The sequence below is a fragment of the Herpailurus yagouaroundi genome, unplaced genomic scaffold (assembly GCF_014898765.1).
Source record: "Herpailurus yagouaroundi ecotype Mexico unplaced genomic scaffold, PumYag 141, whole genome shotgun sequence".
NCBI lineage: Eukaryota > Metazoa > Chordata > Mammalia > Carnivora > Felidae > Herpailurus > Herpailurus yagouaroundi.
Window position 1 is genome coordinate 61,608,677 of NW_024412396.1, and position 8,745 is coordinate 61,617,421.

General features: G+C 38.1%; 1 protein-coding gene across 10 annotated transcripts in view; it reads right to left on the reverse strand.

The window, feature by feature from the left end:
• Positions 1–8,745, reverse strand: part of EML5 (EMAP like 5) — a 181,420-nt gene that overhangs the window by 160,653 nt on the left and 12,022 nt on the right. The window lies entirely within an intron of this gene.

Consider the following 8,745-nt stretch of genomic DNA (forward strand, 5'->3'; position numbering starts at 1 on the left):
TGGGGACTGTCTACATTTTCTTAACGGTATCTTTTAAACAGCAAAAGATTTTAATTTTTAAAAATTTTTTGTTAATGTTTATTTATTTTTGAGAGACAGAGCGAGAGCATGAGTGGGGTAGGAGCAGAGAGAAAGGGAGACACAGAACCCAAGGCAGGCTCCAGGCTCCTAGCTGTCTGCACAGAGCCCCACACGGTGCTTGCACCCACAAACCGCGAGATCATGACCTGAGCTGAAGTCGGATGTCTAACCGACTGAGCCACCCAGGTGCCCCAAAAGATTTAAAAATTGTTGAGACTTTTTATTTTAGACTAATTAGATTCATCAAAAAAGTTGCAAAAATAGTATAAACAGTTCTCTTAAATCCCTCACCCCACTGCTCTAGTATAATCTTGGTACAATAAGAAAGAGGAAATTAACATTAGTACCCCCTGTAAACTACTTATTCAAAATTCACCAGTTTTCTCACTGAAGTTTTTCTGTTTCAAGATCCTATCCAGGGTAGGATAGTTGCATTTAATTCTCATTAGCAACTTCAATCTCTGTAACAGTTTCTTTGTCTTTCATGATGGTATACTTTTGAAAGTCTTTTTTTTTTTTTAATGTTTATTTATTTTGAGAGACAGAGAACGCACACACGTGAGTGCAAGCCAGTAGGGGAGGGGAAGAGAGAGGGAGAGAGTGAGTCCCAAGCAGGTTCTGTGCTATCAGCACAGAGCCCAATCTGAAGCTCCATCCCATGAACAGTGAGACCATGACCCGAGCAGAAACCAAGAGTTGGATGCTCAACTGAATGAGCTACCCAGGCGCCCCTTTTTTTAAAGTCTTCTTAAATTTTTTTTTTAACATTTATTTATTTCTGAGACAGAGAGAGACAGAGCATGAGCGGGGGAGGGGCAGAGAGAGAGGGAGACACAGAATCCCAAGCAGGCTCCAGGCTCTGAGCTGTCAGCACAGAGCCCAACGTGGGGCTCGAACTCACGGACCGTGAGATCATGACCTGAGCCGAACTCGGACGCCTAACCGACCGAGCCACCCAGGTGCTCCTAAAGTCTTTTTAAAAAAATGTTTATTTTCAGAGAGGGAGAGAGTGAGAGAGAATATATGATGCTATACTTTTGAAGAGTACTAATCACTTCTTTTGTAAAATGTCCCTCAATTTGGATTTGTAACACATTTTTCCATAATTGGAGTGAGATCATGCATTTTTGGCAAGTATACCACAAAAATTGTATTTGTTCTTCTTAGTTCATCATATCAAGGATGTCAATATGCATTATTACTGATGATGTTTACCTCAATTCCTTAGATAAGCTGGTGCTTGCCACGTTTTTCCACTGTAAGGTTACTACAAAGCTTCTCTTTGTTGTCAATATGTATTTTAGGGGAGATGCTTTGACTCCATGCAGATCCTGTTTCTCCTCAAATGTTCATTCACTAATTTTAGCATCCACTGCTAGGCCTTGCCTGAAACAGTTGCTACTGTACTATTTGCCTTATGTGATCCTCCTATTTCCTCTTTTCTTCTACATTTATTGATTGGAATTCTACCGTAAGGAAATTTTTTTAATTTTAATTTTTAATTTTTTGAGTATAGTTGACATACAATGTTACATTAGTTTCAAGTGTACAACATAGTGTTTCAACTTCTCTATATGTTATGCTATGCTCACCACAAGTGTAGCTACCATCTGTCACCATACAACACTATTATAGTATCATTGGCTATATTCCCTATACTGTGTCTTTTATTCCCATGACTTATCCATAACTGGAAGCCTGTATCCCTCATTCCCTCTCACCTAGTATGCCTACCCCCCTACCTCTTTTTCCTTTGGCAACCATCAGTTTATTCTCTGTATTTTTAGGTCTGGTTCTGCTTTTTGTTCATTTGCTTTTTTATGTTTCACATGAGTGAAATCATATGGTATTTGTCTTTCTCAGTCTGATTTATTTCACTTAGCTTAACACCTGGGTGGCTCAGTCAGTTAAGCATCCAACTCTTGGTTTCAGCTCAGGTCATGATCTCAAGGTTGGTGAGTTCAAGCCCCACGTTGGGCCCTGTGCTGACAGCTCAGAGCCTGGAGCCTGCTTCAGATTCTGTGTCTCCCTCTCTCTCTGCCCCTCCCCTGTTCATGTTCTGACTCTCTCTCTGGCAATAATAAGCAAACATTAAAAAAAAAAAAAAGCATAATACCCTCTAGGTCCATCCATGTTTCTGCAAGTAGCAAGATCTCATCCTTTTTTATAGCTGTATAGTATAGTCTGTGTGTGTAAATATACTACATCTTCCTTATCCATTCATCTATCAATGGACACTTAGGTTACTTCCATACTGGCTACTGTAAATAATGCTGTAATAAACATGGGGTTTTGTATATCTCTTAGAATTTTTGTTTTCTTTGGGTAAATACCTACTACTGGAATTACTGGATCATATGGTATTTCTATTTTTAATTTTTTGAGGAATCTTCCATACTGTTTTCACAGTGGCTATACTAATTTATGCTCCCACCAATAGTGCACAAAAGTTCTTTTTTCTTCACATCCTCACAAACACTTAATTCTTGTCTTTATTTTGGCCATAGGAAGAACTATATTTTCTCTCTTATTTAAAGTTTATTTATTTATTTTGAGAGAGAGAGTGCACGTGAAAGCAGGGTAGAGGCAGAGAGAGAAAGAAAGACAGAATCCCAAGCAGGCTCCACCGTGCTATCAGCACAGAGCCCAACTCAGGGCTCCACCCCACGAACCGCAAGATCATGACCTGAGTGGAAATCAAAGGTCAGATGCTCAACCAACTAAACCACCCAGGCACCCCTCTCTTTTATTTAATCCATTGTTTATACAGTTGAATTCATGGGAATTTTAAGATTTTTAAAAAATGTTTATTCATTTTTGAGAGACAGAGAAATAGAGAGTAAACAGGGGAAGGGCAGAGAAAGACGGAGACAGAGAACCCCAACCAGGTTCTGTGCTGTCGGCATAGAGCCCAATGTGGGGCTCGAACCCACAAACTGTGAGATCATGGGCTGAGCCGAAATCAAGAGCCAGATGCTTAACCAACTGAACCACCCAGATGCCCCCATGGGTATTTTAATAACAATTTTTTTTCTGTAAAGTGACAGACAGTAAATACTTTAAGCTTTGCCTGCCATACAACCTCTGTTACAGCTACTCAACTTTATGGTTATAATTCCAAATCAGCCATTGATGATATGTAAACCATGCATTCTCATTGGGAGCAACATCACTTCCATGGGGTTAAGAACTGGTTCTTGTGGGTGTGAAGGTCTTACTCTTTTTATGAAGAAAGTATAGATACATATATGGTACATAAATTGATATATAGTATATCTGTGGTAATAAAATTTTGTGGTGGGTTGCGGCAATTAAGAAAAAAATACCTAAAAGGGTTCCTTAGAGGGACTATTAAAAAAAAAAAAAAAAGGCTGCAAAAACAAATAGTCATGTCTGTTTTCCAATAAAACTTTATTTACAAAAATAGATGGCAGGCCAAATTTAGCCCAGGGTCTGCTGTTTGATAGTCCTGTTTTATTCGATGGGTTAAAATTCAATACTATCATTATTTATCTTGTAGCTCAAATTGTTGCATCTTTGACCTTCAGGAGATCCTTCAGGTTGGCTCCCTTATTTTTTCAACAAGCCAACATCTGTTTTTGCATTGACCTACTTTGAGGAACCACAATATATTCCAGGCTCATCTAGCATTTTTCCTGCTCAGCCCTGTAATTAACTGCTTCTCTAGGAAGCCTTTTATTGGCAAATGGTATTTAGAGAACAAGATCTGGGCAGCAGAGGTGGCCATTGTTATTGGAGTGGTATTCCTTCTAGGCTGCAGACAGAGCTGAGAAATATACGTAGTGTACTAACCCATGTATATACACATGGCTATATTATGTATCTTTGGGGGTATATATCTAAAAACCATGAGTTCATATTGATACATCTGATTCTAATCCAAAACCACAGGGTTCACTGAAGACTTCTTCCTTTATGTATAACTTCTTCCAAGAGTGAGAAATTAGTCTTTCATAACCTCAAGTCTATTTCAGTATGATATACACAAAGTTGTTTCAGAATTGCTAACCCTGTAGGAAACAATTTTACTAACTAGGTTATAGCATTATCTATAGTTCTTTTTGTTTTTATTCTTACAGTATTCAATCAAGATACTGCTTTCATAGGTTTTTGTTGTTTTTTGTTTGTTTTTGGTTAAGGTGCTCCCTGCTCAGAGCTCAGTGATAAGGAGGAAAGAGCTTATAAAACTGTAGGTAGAATTTGTTTTTCTCTTTTTACTTACAGTTATTTTACAGTTTTGTTATTCTCTGCTTAAGTAATGGCAAGGCTAGGGCTTTGCATAGAAACTGCATACTTGTGAAGTGATTTTGAATTATTTGGGGATGACACTCTGGAAGGTTACTTACTACATACCCACCACTGTCTTCAGTTACCTGGAAGTCTAAAGTTTTAATTCTATATTATTTATTTACACTAATTTTATTACAATTTTATATTATTTATTTATAATTTTCCTTACGTTATCCTTTTTATGCCCTATTTCCTATACTTTTTTAATAGAAATTTTATAGTGTTACCTTTGGTGTTTAAGGTATATAACCTACTTTGACTTACATTTTGTATATGGTGAGGTTCATTTTTTTCCCCATGTGGATATTCATTTGTTTTTAATATTGTTTCTTGAAAAGACTATCTTTTAAGCATATTTTATGTGCTAACAGGAATCAACTTAGAAGAATCATCAACAATACTGATATAGGTGACCAGGGAGAAACTCTGGAGCAGGCAATGAGATCTGGAGCAGGATCTCATTCACACATGGAGAGATTAATATGAGATAGGAGCGGGATGTACTGCTGATGGGTAGGTAAAATCTGACAGTTCTGATGGTTCCAATTTTTTTTTTGAAGTGACAATGTAGATTTATTCTGGAATATCTACCATAATCACAACTCCTATTTGTACCAACTAACACCCCCATAAGTAATTAACCTTAGACTACTTTTAACAATCTCACATCCTTAATTCACTGTTCATATACTAATTTCCAAGCAATCAAATTCATCAGCATTACTAAACAGCTAAGGAACTTTCCCTCCTCACAAAGATTTATTGCCTGGAGTGTAGCATTAAAAAATAAAGAATCTGTAAATGAGAAAATACTAAAAATGGATTTCTACTCATGGCTGCAGGTACTTTCATCTCAGACCACATAATATAAGGAACAGACAGAAATCTGAACCACCTTTATTGTTGCTAGAAGCCTATCTATATTGAGATAAAGCCGCCCCAATGAGTGGGTCTGTTTGCCAGCTTAGAGCTCGGCTTAGAGCTGAGCTGGGCATACCAGGTAAGCAGATGAAAATACATGACTCCACTGTGCTAATGTTCTTTGACCCAGGCTGTGCAGCTGCCTACAAAAAATGTGAACTCCACAACAAGTTCTCCAGCTTCAATATCTTCTGGTTAATGTTTCCGTACTAGTTAATGATAGTGAGGACTAGAACCCAGGTTGTCTCCCAATGCAGTGTTCTTTCTCTGCTAGAATAACCTTGTCATGGATCTGGAAAAGGATGTTGGAAATCTGCAACTGCACAGGTGGAAACATCTGAATGAAAGAGCTGTAGGCCTTGGAACTTATTTTGCTGCTACATTATACCCTGGGCATCTGGATTCTCAGTCCAGACCAGCTCCAATTTTTTTTTTCTTTCTTTTAAAAAAATTTTTTTTTTAAAGTTTATTTATTTTGAGAGAGAGACAGAGAGACAAAGAGGGTGAGCAGGGGAGGGGCAGAGAGAGAGGAAGTAACAGAATCTCAGCTGACTTCACACTGTTAGCACAGAGCCCAGCATGGGGCTCGAACTCACAAACCATGAGCTGAAAGACGTTTAACCAACTGAGCCACCCAGGTGTCCTCCAAATTTCTTAATGAGAAAGAAAGCATGAGTATTTTCCTAGTATTCTTGGAGTCAATATTACAGTTAAGTTGTATTCCACATATTGCCTAGTATATTGCTGAACATATAGTGGAACTCAAAAACACTTATAGATGAGACAGCTCAGAAACAGACCCTCATAAATATAATCAACTGGTATTTGAGAAAGGAGCAAAAGCAAAACAATGGAAAAAGAAAGTCTGTTCAACAAATAATGCTAGAACAAATGGACAACTACATGCAAAAAGTGAATCTAAACAAAGACCTTACATCCTTCACAAAAATTAACTTAAAATGGATAACAGACCTAAATACAAAACATAAAACCATAAAATTACTAGAAAAAAACATGGGAAAATACCTAGATGACCTCAGTTATGGTGATACCTTTTTAGATACAACACCATATACGTGATAGATGAAGTAATAATTGATAAACTGGACTTACTTAAAATAAAAAACTTCTGCTCTGTGAAAGACAATGTCAAAATATGTGAAGACAAGCCACAGATGGGGAGAAAACATTTGCAAAAGACACATCTGATAAGAACTGTTATCTAAAACAAAGACCTCTTAAAATTCAACAATAAGAAAATAAAGAACTCAATTACTAATTAGGCCAAAGACCTTTTTTTTTCCCCTTAAGTTTATTCATTTATTTTGAGAGAGAAAGAGCACGTGAGCAGGGGAGAGGTTCAGAAAGAGAGGGAAGGAGAGAATCCAAAGCAGACTCAGTGCTGTCAGAGAAGGTAGGCCATAGACCTTAACATACCCCTCATCAACTAAGATATACAGATGGCAAATAAGCATATGAAAAGATGCTTCACATCATGTCATCAGGGAAATGCAAATCACAAGACACCACTACATGTCTATTAGAATGGCCAAAATCCAGAACGCTGACAATACCAAATGCTGAGGAGGATGAGCAACAGAGACTTTCATACATTGCTGGTGGGAATGCAAAAATTGTACAACTTGGGAAGACAGTTTGATGGTTTCTTACAAAACTAAACATACTGTTGACATATAATCCAGCAATTGTGTTCCTTAGTGTTTACCCAAAATAGTTAAAAACTTTTGTCTACCCAAACACCTACACATAGATGTTTGCAGGAGCTTTATTCACTGTTGCCAAAGCTTGGAAGATGTCCTTCAGTAGGTGGATGGATAAATGGTACATCCAGACAATGGAATATTTAGCACTAAAAAGAAATGAGCTATCAAGCCATGAAAACACATGAAGGAGACTTAAATGCATATTACTAAATGACAGAAGTCCATCTGAAAAGGTTACGTACTGTATGATTCCAACTACATGACATTCTGGAAAAGGCAAAACGTTACCTGTTGTGCGTGGTAGAGCTAGGGAGTGAACAGGCAGAGCACAGAGGATTTTTACGGCAGTGAAAATATGTTATTATAATGACGGGTGTCACTGTACATTTTTGTCCAAACCCATAGAATATATAACACCAAGAGTGAACCCTAAGGTAAACCATGGATTTGGGGTGATTATGATGTGTCAATGTATATTCATCCTTGGTAAAAAGTGTACCATTCTGGTCAGTGATGTGGATATTAGGGAGGCTATGCATGTGTGGGGCAGGGAATATATGAGAAATTTGTACCTTCCTTTCAATTTTGATGCAAACCTAAAACTGCTCTAAAAACACAAAGACTTTTTAAAAAGGAATATATGTATCTAAAAGGCTTAAAAGAAGGGGCACCTGGCTGGCTCAGTCAGTACAACATGTGACTCTTGATCTCAGGGTCATGAGTTTAAGCTCCACATTGAGCATAGAGCTTACCAAAAAAAAAAAAAAAAAAAAAAAAAGGCTTATAACACCACAAAATTCTTAATTTATTTTTCTTCTGGGATGGACAGCTCATAATGTTGGATTGGCAAACAGGAAGTTCCGATTGTAGGAGTTGTTAACTCAGATTTCACTCTAAAAGTTACCTTGTTATTCACAACTGGGGGGAGAATATCTGGTTTTACTTTAATCCAGAGGCTGGGGAAAATAGGGATAAAGCAGAGAGACAGATGGGACGTGAAGTGAGAATTCTGGATTATATCATTGCTATGGATGGATGGTGTCAACATCTTGACGGAGCCCAAAAAAGGGAGAGATCATTGTCATGGATGCTTAAAAGCATGGAATATGAGGCAAAACAGAGTACCTAATTGAAATTAAAGAACCAGAAATAAATTGGGGTGCCAATTTAAAACACATATTAGGGGCACCTGGGTGGCTCAGTCAGTTGAGCATCTGACTCTTGATTTTGGCTCAGGTCACAATCTCACAGTTCCTGGGATCAAGCTGTACGTTGGGCTCTACACTGACAACATGGAGCCTGCTTGGGATTCTCTCTCTCCCTTTGCCTCTCGTTGGCTCGCTCTCTCCCTCTGTCAAAATAAACTTAAAAAAAATAATAAAACACAGTAGTATTATCTCCAGATTACCAGATGTGGGTAAATATTTTTCTACACCTTTCAATTTCTTATAATCGTATTCTATAGTGTATATCACTAATTTTAAAAACATAACAACAACTCGTTGAGGGGGGCGCCTACCAAGCCTCTCATACTCTGATTTTTTAAGTTTATTATTTTGAGAGTGACAGAAAGTGTGTGTGAGCACGGGAGGGGCAGAAGGAGAGAGGAGAAAGGAGAAAGGAGAGAGGAGAGAGGAGAGAGGAGAGAGGAGAGAGGAGAGGAGAGGAGAGGAGAGGTGGGGGGAGGTGAGGAGCGGAGCGGGGGGGG